Below are 19,880 nucleotides of genomic sequence, written 5' to 3' on the forward strand. Positions count from 1 at the left end.
GGCAAGAAAGAAAATGCAATGAAATACTAATAGGCTTTGAGAAGTACAAAATGACAGTGAATTTATCCCACTGCACACCTTCCAGAAGTTCATTTTGGAAGGCGAAACACTGAAGGTTTACAGCTTTTGCCTTTTCTTAAGGAAACAAGGCAGAATTATAAAACTTCATGAATCATGAGCTGGCTTCATGAGCTATTTAAGGCCACGAAGCAGTAGGCTCAGGTATTTATGTAGATACCAAACATTTCCATGTAAAAACTGCAATTCATGTAGGGTTTTTAGATTTCTGAATGTGTGACATAAACCACATTTAGAACATTTACTTGCATTTGCCTTAATTTTAGCATCTAATTTGTGAAAGGGTTCTAAGCAATCCTGACATCTGCCAGGAACAGCTTCCCCAGATGATCTGTACTTACAATCAATTTCTTCTGAGGCTTAAAAGTACAAGTTACGAGCTGCGATTGCTGTACCACAGAGCATCACTGAGCTTTGAATACAGACACAAATGCTTTAAAGAGTCGCATTTTCGTTCAGTGCTGCACAAATTATTGCTGCACCTTTAGACACAGCTGGTAACAACTTTCATGGGGAAAAAAGCTTACTTAAATTCCCTTAAGAAGCAGAGGGTCTATTATGCATTACTTCTTTTATTTAATAACTTTTCAGCTGAGCTACAAGAGAGTATCAACTGAAAACCACACTATTACATTAAAAAAAAAAAAAATCAGTTACAAACACTCTTTAAGGAGTGAGTGTAATGAATTACATGGAGTAGCATGAGGGGGCTTTTAAAGGGCAAGTATAAAAGTAAGTAATCACCTTATCAAAATTAGACTTTGGGGGCATGCATTATTTATACTTTTAAAGTTCTTGTTAATGACTACAGCAAGTGGAAGAAAACTATCGGGTGAACAGGTCCATTGTTTGAACCCTCTCCTTAATACTTCATCCAGCCAGCCAGCTATAAAAAAAGTTGGCCAACAGAACTTACATTTCATTTATGTAGATGGAGAACTCCACCACTTTCCATCTGCCATCACAAATACTGAGCAACTTGACTTCCTTTTAGCAGCTCTTGTGAAATTTTCTTAGCCCCCTACATTGGCAAGTTCAGTACGTTCATCTGATGTCATATTGAGGAATCTCCTTCTGGCTAAAAGGACCTGAGCAAGAGCCACTGCAGAACAGAAAATCTAACATTACACATGGTGTACCCATTTTCATGAGATGCATTTTGTATGTAACACGTTCTCTCATTGATGCCAACCTAATTTCCTACCCGCAAAATCTAGGTTTGAAGTACCATTAACCAAGCAAACCATCATCACAAGCAGCAGGGCAATGAATGATGCTTTCACAAGCACAAGAATAAAATGGGTAAAAGCAATGACCCTCATCCCTTCCTACTGCCAGTACTAAGCCTGTGTTCAAATGTACAAGGACTATTCTCTTCCCACTAATTTACTTGTTTGCAAATTCAGGGAGCCTCCCGTAGCATCGTACCCAACGTGAAACAAGGAACTTCACTGCTGATGATTAGAAGCTGTTTTGAGACTCAACTTCATACAATAAACAAAGCACCACTTATAACCAGCAGCACAACTGGGAGTTCATTAGTGCTGCTGCAGATCTGCAGTTAAAGCTGTTCTGCAGTCAACTCTTGTGCTTAACTTTATTGCCCTTCAAACTCAGAAATGCTCAAGTGTTTTGACTCCATACACACATTAACATACATATTCACACAGAAAGCTCAGAAATTCAACTGCAGTATATTACAGTGTTATGCTATAGACACAGATCAATACTTTCTTTAAAAGTACAACCTCGCACATCAATTTCACCTGGTTTTATTAAAATCCTTCTTTCCTTATAAATTTCCTGACAGGAACTGTGCAGGATTGTGCTTGGGTTTTATTATCATTTTCCCAAGTCTACAGCTTACACTGCAGCCCAGCATACAGCCCCATGCAATGGCACATATTAAGAGTCTTTTCTTGAGAACAAACACAGGAGAAATGTTAGCTCCACAGTTTCTCTATACACATCAAGCATAGAACAAATCCTATGATGACACTGTGGTTAAAAAACTTGTTCAATAAACTTGAAGGGCCTGCATCTTTCAAACCACTGCCACAGCCTCTACACCAAAAAGATTTTTCCTACATTACACTATGCAACATCTCAGCCACAAAGAACACCAACAATGAAAAAGCTTCTTTTCCTCCTTCTCCCCACAAGATTAAGTAAAGGATGAAAGAGATTTTATAAATTCTATCAAAAAGGAACTTGTGGTATTTTCATCAGAACTGGGCTTGCAGTACTAATGTACATCCAGCTGACCAAAATCTATGGTAAGTGCTTTTACCCTAGAACTAGATTGCTTCAAACACGCCTTGTAAGGCAATATAATCTAACTGATAATATATGTAAACAAGAACAGAAAAGAACTGTCTGGTGTCTTCAAAACTTTTACTAAGCGTGACTACTCTCCAAACAGAAAACTCTACTGACAATTGCTGACAGGGCTTTCTCACACAATATTTTTGCTTTTAATTTCCACATCTGTACACCATCTAACACAGTTAAAAAAAAAAAAAGCTGAAGCATTTAGTTCTGTCAGCTAAGTATTTAACCAGCACTCTCTTACAAGAAACCTAACAAACTCCGAGGCCAAGCACAAGCAGCAAGTAATACAATGTAAATGGAAGATACAGCTCAATAGCAAAGTGATGCCTCTGCTTCTCCTTAAATTTGCTCAAAAACTACTGTCAAAAAATAATACCAGTGACAATGATTTATACCACAAAAGAGGTCCAGGCAAAGAGATCACTAAGAGAGCTCCATTGCACTTCCAAAGCACCCTCACTTCCAGCTGATGTCAATAAAAGCTCAGAAAAATTATCATCAAAGAATACTTTTAAATCAGTTCTGCACCACAGCAAAACTTGAGTTTAACTCTCATACAGGGGAAGGGCGAGGGAGGGAGAAAACACCAAAACTTGCCATGCCTAAAAAGTACTATCAATTTCTTAAAGCATCCACATTTACAACAACAAAAAAAAAAAAAACAGTGCTCCCATGGCCCCGGTCTCTGCAAATGCTCTAATTAGTAAGCAATTAGCTTTTGTAGAAATCCTCAAAACTAAAAATTCCATCTTTGAAGCAAGGCCTGTCTCCTTTAAGTGTTCTGTCAGAATTGTACATTTTCTCACACTCCTTTCAGCTAACTGGCACTTTCCAGCAGAGGCATTATGCTGGAAAATGCCACCATCAACAGTAGACAGCCCTGAAACTGCCTCCTGTTTTTAATGTTATTTAAGATCTACTCTAACCAAAGCTGATAACTACAACTTAAGAGTCCATTTCTTAATTAAAATTCCAGAGAAAAGCACTGCTACATTTCACTAAACATGAAAACAAAGGCCTATGCCTCCATTGGTAGGTTGGTAGACATGGACAAGCAAATGGGTGATTAGGAATGACCTCAGTACTACATTTGGAGAAAAAAATGGGAAAATAAAGGGCATCTTGTACTTTTCATAAACCCTGAAGTATGCTAAAAAATTAACAAGCCGGAAAAGTCTTCTAAAAATTTAGATGGTCATGTGCAAGACTTTCAATAAAGACAAAGATTCTAAATACCTCAAGTTGGCAACAAAAAGTATATCCTGGAAAATGAGATACTCAAAAAGCTTTGTAAGAAGAAGAAAAATAAAGATGTAGACGTGTTTGTGTGTGTATACACTTCCACTCCAACTGAATTGCATTAAGCCTGTGACAAGTTCACAAAAGCTACAGGATTGGAGGGAACACTAACAATAGTAATTCAGCAAGTTTTGGTTTTTTTTTTTTTCCCCTTGCACAGAATGAATGAATGGCAAAGTATTCTAAATTTGTCAGTTTGTGACATCCACTGACCCAGAATTCAGAGACACTACTTCATAGTTGGTGTATCAGTAGCAGGGACTCTGACAAAGATCCTCTGTCAAGGATGACAGTGCTGGCAGGCTCAACCTTGGTGGTAGGTCAGTAGGGATCCAGACTTGGCAGGCAGCGCCCTGCACCTTGCCAACCCACACTGGTCAAGCGCGCTCCAGTGCCAGCCAAACGTTTCTACGTGGTCACAGGAACACAGCTAAAAAGGCTTCCAGAAAACAGTGCAGGAACTTGCACTGTGACTAATGATAACGGCAAAAGTGTTAAATTACTGCTCAACTTGCTTTTAATGAGCTGTTTATCGTTAGCCATGAAGATATCTCAAGTGCACTCAGCTCACACAAGAACAAATCTTCTCATTCTGAACACGAGCTCCTTACCTGTTATTAAAAAAAAATCAGTGAAGATCTTTAAAGAAACATTAACGGATTAAAATAAAATTCATTTCACCAAATCTATCAGACATTTGAAGAAACTTGTACTTTAATTAAAAAAAAACAAAACAAAACAAAAAACAACAAACATGAATATAACCAACAAGGCCTTAACTTGGAGGAAGGGAAGACACAGGGACTCGCACAGAATTGCCACAGTATTTTTGCAGGTATGTTATTCAGTCAAGAGCAGTAAGAGTTCCTAGCATTCTCCTTAGACATCTATAAAGAAAATACAGAGGACAGTTTTTTGCAATTAAGTGTCCTCTGAAGCATTAAAGATCACAACATAATTTGCAAAGAACATTCAAATAAACCCCAGAAGTTCCTTAACTGAACATGAGCACTCCACCTTGGGACACATTTTTTTCTAGCTCAAATAATATTCTGTGATCATAAAAACTTTGAACAGATCACCCATTCCAGGTGCAAGATTTAAAATCTGACTTCCTAACAAGTACAGAATAGTACAGGGTCAACAATTATAGTGTATAAAACTACAAACAAACAAAAAGATATATATGAAAACTCAGTCACCACAGCTGTACACAGTAGCACACCGTGCTTTTTGTCATCAAGAGAAAGAAATGCACAGGAAGCCTCTCTTTCTTCTTTTCCACTTCTCAGCCCCATCATGATTGTCCCTCTCGGCTTCCACTAGGAAAGCCCTCTTCAGAAAAAGAGAAAATTCCTATCTCAAACGTATGTCCTCCACATTTGAAAGGAAAAGAAGGGTTTGAAAAATGTAGGTATCCCAGTGTGCATATGGTTTGCCGGAGTTTTATTTTGCAGAAGTAAGTGGCATTAGGCACTTAGCAGCAATTTCAAGGCCAAGCAAAAAAAAAAAAAAAAAAATAATATCAGAGGTAAAAGCAAACCACTATCAAACGGTAGGGATTAAGACATTAAATCCAACACAGACAGGGCACTCTCGAAAGTTACAACACACTAATTATGAAACATCTTCAATTAAGTTATTTGCTGCTTCTATTAACTTCCACCACCACTAGCTGCCAACTTCATAAAGCATTACAGGTTTTGATGAGCACAGGCACATGACTGTAAGTGTTTGCACCTTTGTCTTTACTCCAGTCAAATTGTGATTCCTCAGAATACCAGGAGGATGGATATTCAGGGCAGAACTTCTGTAACTGACACACACAACGAAGTATGCTCATTTCAGTTTTTAGCATTTTAAAGCCACCCATGGAAGGCTAATTATCTGAAATTAATGAAGGAATGAAAACCAGCAAGAGATTTCATCTAAAACCATCATATACTGACAATCTAATTTCCCATGACAGACAAAACTTTCCTGATGCAAATTCTGACAGTTATTCCTTGGAGGTTTTGTTAAAGCAGCGAGACCAAGTGATTCACTGCATGGAATTTCTAAATCTATTCTAAATTCTAAATCTATTCTACCAAGAAACTCAAGAACTATTACTGAAGCTATTCAATAGTACATTCAACACCACTGCTGAATCAATTCTTCCCTATCTCATTTTCCTACAAAGTATCATTCAATTACCTTAAGGTCACATAAGAAACCCCACAACTGGAAACAGCGCACAGATCACTTGATTTCCAGTCTTGTGCTCTTAACCGCAAGAGCATATTTCCTCTATTAAATTTACAACCCGCAGAAGACAAAAATTGCCATTCTAAATCACCGAAGCTGTGCATCTGTCGTCCAGCAGCTGTCAGGGCTGGGCGCACACGAGAAAGGCCAAGGTGGACATGTGTGTGTTTGTGAGAGCTCTGTGTGTGTGTGTTTGTGAGACATGTGTGAGAGGTGTGTGTGTGTGAGAGATGTGTGTATGTGTTTGTGAGACGTGTGTGTGTGTTTGTGAGACGTGTGCGTTTGTGAGAGAGCTCTGTGTGTGTGTGCTTGTGAGAGAGTTGTGTGTGTGTGTGTTTGTGAGAGAGCTGTGTGTGTGTGTGCTTGTGTGTGAGCGCTCATATCGCCTCCCGCCTCTTCACCAGTGCCTGCAAACGTGTTTGTTGCTCTCCCCTCGCTCGGCCAGGCCTGACTCCAGCTAAGAGACTCCTCGTCTCAAAAAACAAAACAAAACAAACAAAAAAACCGAAAAAAAAACCCGAAAAAACCCCAAAAACAAAACATAAGAAACAACCCCCTCGAGTCTCTGCCGAGCACGGCGATGTTCGCTCCTGTACCGGCACCACGCGTGTCCGAGCAGCCCCGCGGGCGGCCCCGCGCTCCCCTCTCCTGCCGGGGCTGCTCCTTCCCCCGCAGGCCGCTCCCCGTCCCCTCCCGCCCCGCCGGGACCCCCCACGGCACCGCGGGCCCGCTCCAGGCCTCGGCCCCGTCTCCCCCACCACCGCCACCGCCGCCGCCCGGAACCCGACTAGCAGCGCCGCGACCCCGCGGCCCGCAAACCCCCCACCCCACCATCCCACCGCCCCGACACGACCCACCCGGCGCGGAGCAGGCGGCCTCCCCGGGGCGGGTGTCCGTGAGGCGCCGGCTGGGCCGCGGCCGCCGCTGCTGCTGCTGCGGCGAAACTTTGCCGGGGAGGCGGCGGGACGGGAGCGGCGGCGGCGGCGGCGGGGCCGGCGGGGCCAGCGCCGGGACCCGGATGTGCGCGAGGGGCGGGGCCGCGCGCGCGCCACGGCGGCGGCGGGAGGAAGCGGGAAAAGGGCCGGGCCGGGCCCGGGTGCCGTGTGGGAAGGGGCCCCGCGGGGAATTGGCCCCGCTCCGTGAAAGGGAGAGAAATAAATGCAAATAATAAACCAGGAAATAAGCGTGCGGGGTTCGGTGTCCGGGAAGTAACGTACCACGTAGCGGAGGGATAGAAAATGCCCCGAAGGTCCCGCTGCGATGGCGGGCGCTGCTGGGGCCGAGGGCCGGCGCTCTCCCCCGGTACCGTGTGCTGCTGCCCTGCGGCGGCTGACACCGGCCTGGGCACGGGGGCTGTTTTCACAGAGTCACGGGCTCTCTTGGGTTGGAAAGACATGGAGATCACTGAGCCCAACCTATAACCAGCACCACTGGCAACCAGACCGTGGCACTGAGGGACACGTTCCGTCTTTCCTTAAACACTTCCAGGAACAGTGACTCCGCCACCACCCCGGGCAGCCTCTTCCAATGTCAGAGCACCGTCTCTGCGAAGAAAATTCCTCCTGATGCCCACCCTGAACCTCCCCTGGTGCAGCTTAAGACTATATCTTCTTGTCACTTAACTGCCCCTGGGCAGAGCCCAAATCCTACCTGGCTACAACCTCTTTTCAGAGCTGTAGAGAGTGGGATGGTTCCCTCCTGAGCCTCATCTCTTGTGGGACTGGGTGTTATCCACAATATGCTGGGGCAGTTGAGGTCCTTCAGGGTGCTGCCTCTCTGAAAAAGTTACTAAAATATTCAGTAAACTTCAGGAAACTGTGTCAGCGTTGTTAAGAATGGCTCTAGAAAGGACTGCACAGATGAAGATTTTCCTACTGTCTATAAAAGCCCTACGGGACAAACTCTTACTGTTATCGTGTGACATGGAGATGAGCGTTGTTGCCTCAAAGCTGCTTTTGGACTGCACAGAAGAAATTTTCAGAGGGATATTGGGCCAAAAATACATGCAGTGTGCCACAGCAGTGTCTGACCTTGGTTAAGCATACTGCAGGCACAAGTGCTTCTTGTCATTTTTAACTGAGTGAATTATTAGATATAAGGGTATATTAAAAAAGAATTGGATTCCATGCCATGAATCGATGTAAGAAAATGTTCATTTTTCAAATTCCTCTCAATACACAACTGACGTTTGGAACTCCAAGCAGCTCAGTTTCCACTAAAGCTAAAGAATGTGCTTTCTTCCACTGAAATCAGTTATAAAAATCAGTTGTCCATGCAGAAGTCTCTCATGGCATGGAAGGACTGGCCAGATCATGTTTGTCTTATAAGAGATGAGGTGCTGTGGATGGATGTGTGCAAGGCTGACCCAAACCCAACGCTCCTCTTCAGGACCAGGTGGAACCACCCACCACAAACTATTGTTGAGGTTGGAACTCTGATGGCTTTCAAAAATTTTAACTTTATATGGGCAACAGGAACATCCACAACTAGAGGAAAGTATTTCACACTTCAGCTCACAAAGTGATTTTAAGAGCAAACTTTTCCTACAGGACAATCACTTCATAACCCAAAGGCTGCTTTCCTCAGAGGAGGCTGATCAGCTTCAGACACACTACTGAACTATGCTGAATCCTAGTCTGAAAATTACAGAAATTTCTACAGAAGAATTTCTTCCTCTGGTCAAAAACATTTGTGTAGGAACAGATATATGGGGCAAACCCATCATTTGTACATAAATTTGTGTCTCTGCTGTAGAACATGTAACTACAGTTAGAAATCTGGCATGCCAATTGTATCTGGCATGCCAGCTGAATCTTGCTATTGGATTCCTTTTGGAAAAAAACAGAAGTATGCAAATGTAATGAAAAGTGATTCTATATACATATAAAAATACATATATAATTAAGCTAAAAAGAAGCCACATGAAACTCTATATTTTATTTGTGTAACTTAAAGGTAAAACATCTACCAAAAAGAAAAAAAAAAATCAATAAAAAACAATGTAAAGTTGATAGAAATAGGGAAAAAATATCAAATGAGCCAAGCTGAAATTTCAATTTCAAGTATATTTGAGCTTTAAAGAAGTTTTCTTCTGGTTGGAAACTACGTGGCTCTTGATTATTTTGCATGTAAACAGAAGTTCTTAAGAAGTCAATTAATAGTTCAACAGGATATCTCTACTAAAGTTCATGGCAGCAGTCAAGGCGCAAGGCTTTGGTGTAATTTAGTCCTAGAACAGAGCTAACCTTTGGGGACTCCTCTGTATCTCTGCACCAGCAATTGTTCTGCTTTGGCCAGGCAGTCCAAAATACAGGACAAAAAAAAAAAACCCAAAAAACAACCCAACAATAACCGTTGGCCTTTTTCCAAATCTTTTGTGTAACTTAATTAATAAACCAAGTAACAAACAACAAATTGGCAGCAGGCATTTTAGGTGTTGTTCATGTGCCAACCATCATGTCTCTAGAAAACAAAATGTTCTCCTCTGTTGAGGAGTTACAAAACAGTTGTATACTGCTGGGTGAATCTACATCCCAGAGCTCCGATGCACTTCCTGCTGCGGAGGTTTCAGAGTTCCAGTGATGAGGAAAGCTGAAGGTGTGCATACAAGAGTATGGGAAGATAAGGAAAACACTAAGATTTCCAAAATTAAGTTTTCATAAAAATCCTCCATTGAAAACTACAGGCAATTGAGACATGTCTGCTTGCGGCACACCCTTCTCACAAAATAGTAATTTTTATGCACAATGCAGAGGCTATTTTGGAGTGTGTTAGCAGGGAATATGATAATTGGTCTGGAAAATAGGTTTCCTTTTTTTTTTTTCCATGACATTTTGTCATAGACTAATGTTGAATGGGCAAACCCCAAATGTCCGAAATCAAATTATCTCTTTATAGTCAATGAGACAGATAAAATACAAAATAAATTACATTGGCTATCTGATGATTCATATGTATTCCCTTAAGGCCACAAGAAAATTAACACTGCCTGTCCATACATGGTCTCCATCATTTGGATGGAGTGCCCCATTCCCAGGGGTCCACTCTAATAAGATATCAAGTTCAATAAAAGGACAACATGGAGACTTAAAGCACCCTGAGCACATTTTCCAGAAACCATGTGATTTCACAAATTCCTGAATTTCACAACTCATGGAACCATCGATCCTATTTTATCACTGTCAAACACAGATTTTCCAGCATACATACATGCAGCTGTGTTAATACAAGGAAAAAAACAACTAGCTAACCTCCCCCTTACCTGAATGTTTTAATTATTAAATTATGTTAGGTTCTGCAGAGACAACTGTACACGTTTATGCTTTGGGGCCTGCCTTGTAAAGGCAGCCTTTTTGCACAGGCTAATGGCAATGAGGGTGGAAAAACACCTTCCCATAAAGCTGAGCTACTGTAGGTGTTTATGTCACACTGAGAGATAACCTCAAAATCTGATCAAAGTACAAAACAGCCAACAGAAGAACTTCCTACAGCTATCAGGTCTTCCATGGTTGAGAAGTGTGAACTATCCTAAAATCCATTTTTTTTTTTTCATTTTACTGTCCAGGTTTTGAATACAATTCCTATATTTCTTAATGAAATTTTTATTTGGTTTGAAGTGAATTAGTATGAAAATCAAATAGATTGTTTGAATTATAAGGAAATAGTCTTGAGAAACAGTTGCTTTATTACAAAACTTTGGCCTTCCTGTAACTTCTTAAACAGCTGTATTGTTCAATTTCATTCTCTATCAACTTTCTAAACTGCTGGAGCAAGAAGGTGGAATGTTGTTTAAAAAGAAAAAGAACTATATGTAGACAATTGCCATGTCTCTACCCACGTTAAGCATTTGCTTTATGTTAAAAAAAAATCCTGTAGTGTGAAAGATGGCTTGGATATTTAAACCAAATCTAGCTTAAAAACAGAATTGGGGGAAATGGATAGGATAGCTCAAGAAAGTTCCACTCCCGCAGCTGTCAGCTGAGAAGAAATGGGGGAAGGGGGAAATGCTGAGAAAGGAATTTATTTTTTTTTTTTTTGGCAGTCAAGAGAGGAACATGCCATCCCTGTTTGAAAAGTTTCAGGGTGGGAAAGGCTAAGGAGGGGCTAACATACTATACATACCTTTATGTATATTTTTGAGGCAGAAAAACAGTGTTGTGTTTAAGCAGAGTTCAGCAAGAAGAGAGGGAGGTGGCATTCGCTCTGGCCATTTGGTTCTCTTAAATAAGCCCACAATTGACAGCAGGCTGAGAACAGGCACAGGAGGTGCTAAGAGCCTGCCTCCTGAGCAGACAATACAAATGCTGTGTACCTTGCACCACATACGTAAGAAAATGGAAATAACCTTGAGTGTCTGGAGGAAAGATACTAAAATGTTTATCTACAAGGCTGTCGGAGGTGTAGACTCCTGCGAAGTTACACTCACTGGCTCATGGCCTTTGAATCTCCAGAGCTAATTCTCAAATTAAGTACCCTGTTATTGTTGCCACCACGCTTCTGGGTACCTTGCATGATAACTCACAGAGAAAGAGAGAGAAGAATTAGTCTTGTTTCCTGAAGCTACAGATAGAAGACATTAACATGAAATTGTAGGAGAGAGGGAAGGCAAGCCAAATGCATTCTTCCCAGCAAGTTTAAAGCTGCAAACTTTCCTTCCTAGACTGGAAGAAGAAATGGGCTGAGATACGTAGCTGAATAATGCTGTGGAACATCTATGGGGATGGTAGAAACAAAGACACAATTATGTAGAGGTTTTGAAGGTTCAGCTTCACTCCACAGAATAAAATTGTGAATATACTGGGGATAATATATCCAGTTCAAGAGATCTGAGTCGCTTAGGATGCAAAACTGATCACACAATTCAAGAAAAAAAAGGTCTGAAAAAAAACTAAAAAGGCAAAACCCTAAGAAAGGAAAAAGGACACTGCAGGAAGAGTAAGATGAAGGAATGAATAAGAGCATTTGCTTGAGAATGTCACAAAATCCACATCAGAGTGGGAACCACCATCCATTGACGCCTGTGGATAGAGTCCAGTCAAGGCAGAGTGCTCCCAAATGAAATCTTCTTGGAACAGGGTGAAAACCTTCCCAGAGAAATGGAAAATATGTCCCAGCTGATGAGCACAATATAGCACTCTCAGAGAGGAAATGATAAAGAAGATAGTTTTGAACAGCTTGATTCCTTTGAATATTCCTCTGGTGTTATTTTTCTGGACCATCCCCAGCTTGCCCTCACCATCACATCAGCAGTACAGAAACATGCAGTGCTCTCATTCCTCTTAATCAGTGATTTTCAGCTATTTCCAGAATATGAACTCACATTACAAGAACATTTTCTGGAGTCTGACACCCACTGCCAAGCTCAGAAAAAAGGTGGCCCTTGCCTCCTCAAAGCTGTCTGCAACAATCAGACCAGTTTCCTATGGACAACAGAGAAGTTGGACCATGGAATTGGGATAGAATACGTAGTACAGAAACAGGATGAATCTGACATCACAGTGAAATCCTTGCGTGTACCATAACCCTGTGATCACTATGAGCTTTTTTCTCTGATGAAAACTGGGCTTCAAATTAGCCATGAACAAAATTGCATCTTCCTTTCCTAAAGGTTTACTCCCTTCCCTCCATTTGTTTTACATCCCATACCATTAGCCAAACATGGAGATTTATGGGTGAATTCTTTAACATTATCTCCTGCACAGTCTCAGTTTTTCCTAGGGTTTTTCAGTGCCCAGCCCAAGCACTGCCTTCCAAACATGGTCCCTTTTGGTGGTCCCTGGCATTTGGGTGGGACACATGCTCACTTCAGACAGTGAGGAGATCTGACATGTGGCCTCACACTCAACATAATCATCTACTGACACTGTCATGAGCTGTGTCATCCATTTGTTGCAGCAATAGAAGGAGCCAGCATCCACAATAACTGTGCACTGAAAACTTGCATTTGTGGCTCCATGGCCAAAACCACAGGAGAACTATTTTTAGCACAACAGAGCTCTAAATAGTGGAAGTGCTGAAAATTTAGCTCACATCATGGGCCAAATTCTTCTCCTGGTTACACCCACTCTATGGAGAAGCTTGAGTATAGTAAACAGAGACACTCTGAAACAGAAATTAATTTTTTTTTTGAGAAGTGGAGTTTTGATTATGAGCAAAATAAGTATTTTAAACTTTAAATGAAAAGGGGTATGATCGTCCAGCATTTCCTCTGGAAATAAATGAAAGGAGAAAGGAGCGGTTTGAAATAGAAGCTCTCTATTACAGTAACTGTATCTCCTATGATAAAGGTAATTCTTCCCACTGTGTATGTGTGAAGCAGACCCAGAGCTGACATCTCTCCATTCATTACACAGCCACTTTTGGCCTAGACCAGTGAAAAGAACACTGAGTTTATCTGTATCTGGAGAGAAGGCGACACAGTTGAGTGTAACCTATGAGTAACAAATCAGGTTTTAATAGCTAGACCTACACTTAATTACTCACAAGCCAACTTTCTAACAGCCGTTTTATCACCTCAGGATTTCCCAACACAAAACAATTAGTGATGGCAGTGCAGAGCACTCAGACTCTCTCATGTACGAACTGACAGGACCTGACTTTCTCCTTCTGGGTGTAATTCCAACGGAGTCACCAAGTTACAGGGCGCTGAGCCTTTATGACTTGCATTTAAATTTTGTGGCACACTTAGGGACACATTTTTTTTTTTTTTTTTTCCAGCCTCATGACCAAATAGTTGGGTTTAATAATTTCCTCTGCCATATCAAGATCTGCATATACAAGCATAATAATGTCTATTGTAAATTAAAGTGCTTTTGGGCATAGTGTAGTACAGGTTTTGGACAGTGTGTTGCATGTTGCAAGCTATTTGCTTTCTATTATTAAAATTTCCACTGAGGTTTTTTTTTGGGGGGGGGGGGTTTGGTTTTTTTTTTGTTTGTTTTTTTTTTTTTTTTTTTTTTTGTGGTTTTTTTTTTTTTTTTTTTTTTTTTGGGGTTTTTTTGGCTAGGAGAAGAGGGAATCATCTTCTAAACCCAAAAGTTCTCAGAAAATCCAGTAAGATGAGAAAATCATAAAACAGTAATATAGTAATGTTAATGTTCTTTCTCACTCACTATCTTACTGTTGATGAGTCTTCTTGCACTGTTTAAGCACTGCCCTATGACATATGTTTCAAAAGGAGGTACAGGAAGGAAAATCAAAAAGCAAACAACACACATTTTCAATTTGGTTACATTTTTTCTAATCTGAAATAAATTAGTATTGTTATTGTCTAAATACCTTTGTATGTAACACTGTAAAGGGCAAAGAATAAATTCATAAATGCTCCAGCTGCTTAGCTGGGCCCCGTGTAAGTCACTGCCACTAAAATAGTTCACAACTGTAATTACAATTCGCCACATCTTGGGAATGACATTTAGGATTCTCGAGGTGCTTTTAGATAATTTTTAGACTCTGCGTAGAAGTTCAGCTGTCACAAAGTCAGTTTTATTTTGTAACAGATTTTATCCTTTGGAATGTTATGTTTGGAGTGAGCTGAAGATACGGAAAAATACATGCAATATAATTTGCTTACCCGACTGAAATTTAACTCCTAAAACAAAGCTGAAACATTTTTTTTTCCCCCTTAATGTTCGTATTCCAGCCTGTGCTTGTCCACAGCTATTTAGATTTGGAAGTGGGGGCGATGGGGGAGGGCAGGAGAAAAAACTCTCCCCTACTGCACTATTCTGCCGGCATTAGTGGAGTCAACAAGAATTCCTGCTGTCCCTCCGGTAATTAAATAAATATTTAACATTGCGGGATGTAATTGGAATCCCAAAAGTTAACAATAGCCTCAGCTATCGGTGTCGCTATCTCAGGGTATATTTAGATCTCAGCCACATCGCCTGCTTGCATTACAACTCCCTCTCTTAAACAAAAACCATTTAAAAAAAAAAAAAAAAAAAAAAAAAAAAAAAAAAAAAAAAAAAACACCACCACAACCAAGAAGCTCGGTAAAATCTGGAAACTTTTATAAAGTGACGCCATCTCCGCGGATCTCCTTCCCTGCTGCACAACGTACTTCAAAGCCTAACAAATGCAGTGGGGCCGGCAGGCTCGCGTAACAAAAAAACAACAAAAAACCCAACACCACCAACAACAAAAGGCAGTAAGGAATGAACACAGCATTACCTTCCAGCAATTACTGCAGCTCCATTTTCTGCCCCTGTATTTTGTCAGTCCCCCTTCCAAGGGATCCCCGTTCCCCTGTGTCCCGGGGGAGGAGCCCTGCCCTGCCGGGGGTCCGCGGCAGCGGGGACGGGGCGGTGACACCCCCGAGCTGCCGGCGGAGAATCCACATCCCCGCTTAAAAACTTTCAGCAAAACTCGTGTGTCAGGTCTATTTTTGCTTCCTGCTTTCATCCTGTAATATCGCCCTTCGCTCCCGTGCAACGCAGCCATCTTTTGTGCTGTGCCTTTCCTCCAGTCCCGGGATTTTGCCGGTGGAAGTCCTGGCTTTGGCAGAGCACGCTGATCCCTTTTGGGGATTAATTTATCTAGTTTGCAAAACGGGGACTGTAATCACGGTGCATTGATTCTTTGCATTAAGTCTCTCTGCGCAAAAAGAATAGGCGCAAATCTGAGTTTTTAATGGATATAAATGTGTTTATGCATGTATAATATGTATAAATACATATGTACACACATATTTAAGGTATTCACATGCTATGTCTATGCTCACATCAACACACATCTCAAAATTAGGAAGTTTAATTAGGATAATGGTGCTTTTCATGTAAAAATAACAAAGTATGAATTATCTTTATACCAAGCCCGTGTTTGAATTTTACTGTGTGTATAACCAAGATGGCAGAAATGGAGAGTAACATTTGTAAATGAGAATACAGGTCTGAAAAAGATCATTCTCTGTGTATCTACTGAGCCAAACACAATAAAAACTGATTAGTCTTGTTGACAACAGAACTCACAGAGGTTCCAAAGTCCAGTTAACAGGAAGAGTTGAACAGCTGCACCCCATAGAAGAACCACTTAAAACAGAAAATCGAATTTATGCAATTAGATGCTTACAGAATCAAAACATTTTTAATTAAAATTATGAAATTATTATGATTATGGCGAATCACTAGCCCATGCTCTTCATGAAGATGACTAGAGCTGTACATGAATGACCAGCTCAACCCTCTCAGACCCCAGTTAGGGAGAAATTTTGTGTCTCACTCACACTGCAAGCTTGACTTCCCTTGCCAGAACATCAATGTTCTGAAAAGACTTGAGCCAGCAGTGGAAGGGAAGGTGAAGACCCTCTGTGAGGTGTTGGCTTGTCAAAGAAAAGTCAGACTTTGCAGATTACTCTTGGTTTTCTTTGAAGGATTCAGCCAGAGTGTGGGGAAGACAATATTCTTGGTGTATTCAACCTGGATTTCTAAAAGGCTCTTGGAAACGTCTCCCATTTTTCTTAGGGAAGATTATCTGCCAGGGAAGAGAAGGTAATGGTCTCTAAAAGGTATAACCACTCAAAAGAAAGGCAGCAAAGAGTGGCAGTTTCTGGTTCCTTTTCACAACAAAAGAAGCGGAATTTCGCAGGGAAAGTGCCCATTGGTGCTGCTCAGTGTGTCACTGGGTGAGCTGGAAAAGGCACTTAGATGAGCTGTGGATAACAAAGCCATGTAGGAAAGTGAAGATGAGGATCTGGTGTGAAGAACTGAAGGACGAGTTTCCCATAACGAGTGGGAAAAAGAAGGGAGATGAAATCCAGTCTAGATATAAATGCAAAGTAACACACATGGGGGTGAAACAACATCCAAGATTAAATGATCTAACATATTATCACCCACTAGCTATGTTTTGTAATAGTTCAGTGCAGGTATTGGACCAATGTTTGATCACCAAGGAGTGCACTGAACATCAGGAATTGCTACAAAGGCAAGAGCAAACAAAGCAAAGATGATTCCATGCTGGGAATTCCTGGTGCACCTGCATCACAGATTCCAGACAGAGAGCCAATTCTCTATCTCAAGGAAGGAATGCTGTGTCTGGTAGAGGTACAGACAGGGCCAAAAGGAGTGATGTGAAGATCAGATGTGTCCCATGCAGAGCATGCCTAAATAGTCTCTTCCATCTGGAAAAGAAACAGCTGAAAAGGGATATTAAAGACATCTGCACAAAGCCCCAGTTGAAAAGGTGAAAGAAAAGCCTTTGTCTTCAAGTTCTGGAGGAAGAAAGCTTAGCTGCAGGCTTTTGAGAATTAAAAGGTAGTTCTTCAAAGTACAATGAGTTCAAATTTCTGCCACCAAACTTTATGGATACTAAAAGTCTACGTGAATTCAAAAACCAAAACTGGTGACAGAGCAAATTCACAAAAGGAAAGCCCGTTAAAAGTCAAAAAATACAAGACACTGGTCTCTGGCTCCGGAAGTCCCGTGGCTGTGAATTGGTGGGTGAGGATTCCGTGCCACCACTGTTTTCCCAGCTCTTGCATTCTTCCTCTGGGCATCCCTGTTGTGGCTGTTGGACAGGACACTGAGCTAGACAGGCCTTTGATCCTGCCTGCAAGGGTCACACTCATGTTCTTCACATGCTGTCAGAACTGTTTGTCATTCCGGAGCTCATCTCTCACTGCAGTCATTTTTTATTGTCTATAGTATTACAAATTCTGGTCTGAATTTTTCTAAATTGTGTGATACCCCAGTTCTACCTTTCCACCATTCTACAAATATTTTACATGTACATAAATTACACATATAAAGACATCTGTTAATAGGGATAAAAGTCTTCTATTCAAAAACTGTGATTTTTTTTTTTTTTTAAATTTATGTACCACTCTGGCTTTCTCAATAAGCTCAGAAGCAAACATTCCAAAAAGTCAGTAATGAGTTTACACTCTAAGTTTTGAGTTTACAACTCAAAAATGCATCAATTATTCTAATCTACATTAAGAAACTATTGTTAGAAATTCCACATTAAAGGTAATTTAAATAGAAACCTCAAATTAGTGAAGCTTCAGCATGGTAGAGCATGACTAGGTGAGCTCATGGCCCAGTGCAGGTACCGAGTGAGCAAACCCTGTTGCGTCTTTTCATCCACATTTTTGTATCACTATGTACAACAACAAAAGTTATGTTTTGAAACAGGTATCTGGTCCCTTCCAGTTATACCAAGGCTGCGTAGTAATGGGAAACTTCCCTTCATGCCAAACAAGAGGAAAAAAAAAAAAAAAAAAAAAAAAAAAAAAAAAAAAAAAAAAAAAAAAAAAAAAAAAAAAAAAAAAAAAAAAAAAAAAAAAAAAAAAAGAGAGAGAGAGAGAGGCTTTTTTTTTTTGCATTTTCCGTGAAGAGAAAATGGTAGCAGGCAGAACAAGCATTTGGCATTTGAAAAGTTTGGTTTGATGGAAGAAAAATCCTTTTGAAACAGTATTGCCAGTGAGGAACATCTAATGGAAAAACAGCTTCCAAAACTTGAGTTTTGACAGTGATGAGGTGGGGTTGCAGCTGAACTTCTTTTGTCTGTTCTCCTCCTTCTCTAAAGTAGCAGTAAAATACAACGTATTTCATGAGGTACTTTAACAAATTTATATAGACCAATAGAAGAGATGTAGGCCAGAGATTCTTTGGTCCAGCTCAAAAGGATGGCAATATACTTGAGGAATATTTGATCATTCCACTTTCTAAGAGGAAAGCATTTGCATTGCTATTAGAAATATGAAGAAAATTAGGTTCAGCTACAAAATGCCTCATGTCCAAAATTAGTCAGATATATCAGTGGCAATTTCAGGGCTCAAGCTTATAATTCAAGCCACACTTTTTGTTCCAAAGGCTGCCCTGATGCAGAGTATCTTGGGTGTACAGACACAGAGCAGTTATAGTTGCTCTGCTGTTCCCACTACCCCTAAATACTGAGATTTTAGGGTTTTGTAGAGCAAGGAGGTTTTTCCATTCGAGATTGCCAAAGAGCTGTTTCTGAGAGAGCCACACAATTCAGCTTGAAATAAGCTCTTTCCTGCCTTTCTTATAACTCATCACACCCAGATTTTAATATATGTGTTCTGTTTCAAACCTGCTCTTCTAATTTATTGTACGAGCAATGTCTTGATTTCCATGCTGTTGAACAGATTTCTTGGAAAAATTCTGGGTTTAGTGCCAGGTATTATTAGTGGGATAGTTGGAACTGCTGATAGAAGGCTATAAACTTTAGTTTTAGGAAAATACTGATTAGTGCTTACATTTAACCATAGAATAATCTCCCATTTATTCAGTGAAGTATTTATGGCTGTCCTTTACTTTAAGCACATGTTTAAATTCAATTAACTTCATTTTAATAATGGACTTAAGTGCTTTGCTCTCTCAGGATAATAAGACCATTGGCATTTCATTTAGCTGGCTGAGCTTGTTTTTAAGTAAATTTTGTACTCTCAAGCAGAAACTGACAAACATGCAAATAAGAGTTACCTTTTTGCCTGAAGACCAAAAATGATAAACCAAGTAGTTTTCCAGTCCATGAGGGGAAACACCTGGGCAAGGAATAGATTTTCATTTCCCTGATACTATCATATTAATTGTCTGGAAGTGAAACACTGCCTTGCAAGGAGGCTTCGTGCCATCTTTGATCTCCTTCTGTACTTGAGCAAGGAGAGACATAAGTGGTGTTTTCCATTGAAATGAAAAACATTTGTTTGCTTGTTTTCTAGACAAAAGCAAATGTCTTTGAGACATTGTGGGCCATAGCTCCACTTGATATAAATTGGCACGTCTCTTTCATTCCAGGGGAATTACACTAATTTTACACCTCAGAGTACATCTCGGAGACTTTCCACGTCATGTATAAACTTGAATAGAGAGATTCTGTATCATGAGGTGAGATCATAACATGCAAGTGTTTCACAGACATAAAACTTCGAGGCCTGGGAATGCTTGACAGTAGCTAGTAAA

General features: G+C 40.7%; 1 protein-coding gene across 6 annotated transcripts in view; it reads right to left on the reverse strand.

Annotated features, from left to right (window-relative positions):
* Positions 1-15,221, reverse strand: part of SMAD5 (SMAD family member 5) — a 30,391-nt gene extending 15,170 nt beyond the window's left edge. The window contains exons 1-2 of one of the 6 annotated variants that reach the window (XM_040078082.2): positions 6,813-6,879; positions 995-1,180 (exon numbers count right to left, since the gene is read on the reverse strand). The gene's annotated coding sequence lies outside the window, so the exon portion shown is untranslated. Of the gene's footprint in view, positions 1-994; positions 1,181-6,808; positions 6,884-15,126 lie in introns of those variants that run through there. The other 5 variants (XM_040078086.2, XM_040078087.2, XM_040078083.2 and 2 more) reach the window with 5 other exon arrangements.
* Positions 15,222-19,880: the final 4,659 nt, after the last annotated feature.

The sequence above is a fragment of the Hirundo rustica genome, chromosome 14 (assembly GCF_015227805.2).
Source record: "Hirundo rustica isolate bHirRus1 chromosome 14, bHirRus1.pri.v3, whole genome shotgun sequence".
NCBI classification, from domain to species: domain Eukaryota; kingdom Metazoa; phylum Chordata; class Aves; order Passeriformes; family Hirundinidae; genus Hirundo; species Hirundo rustica.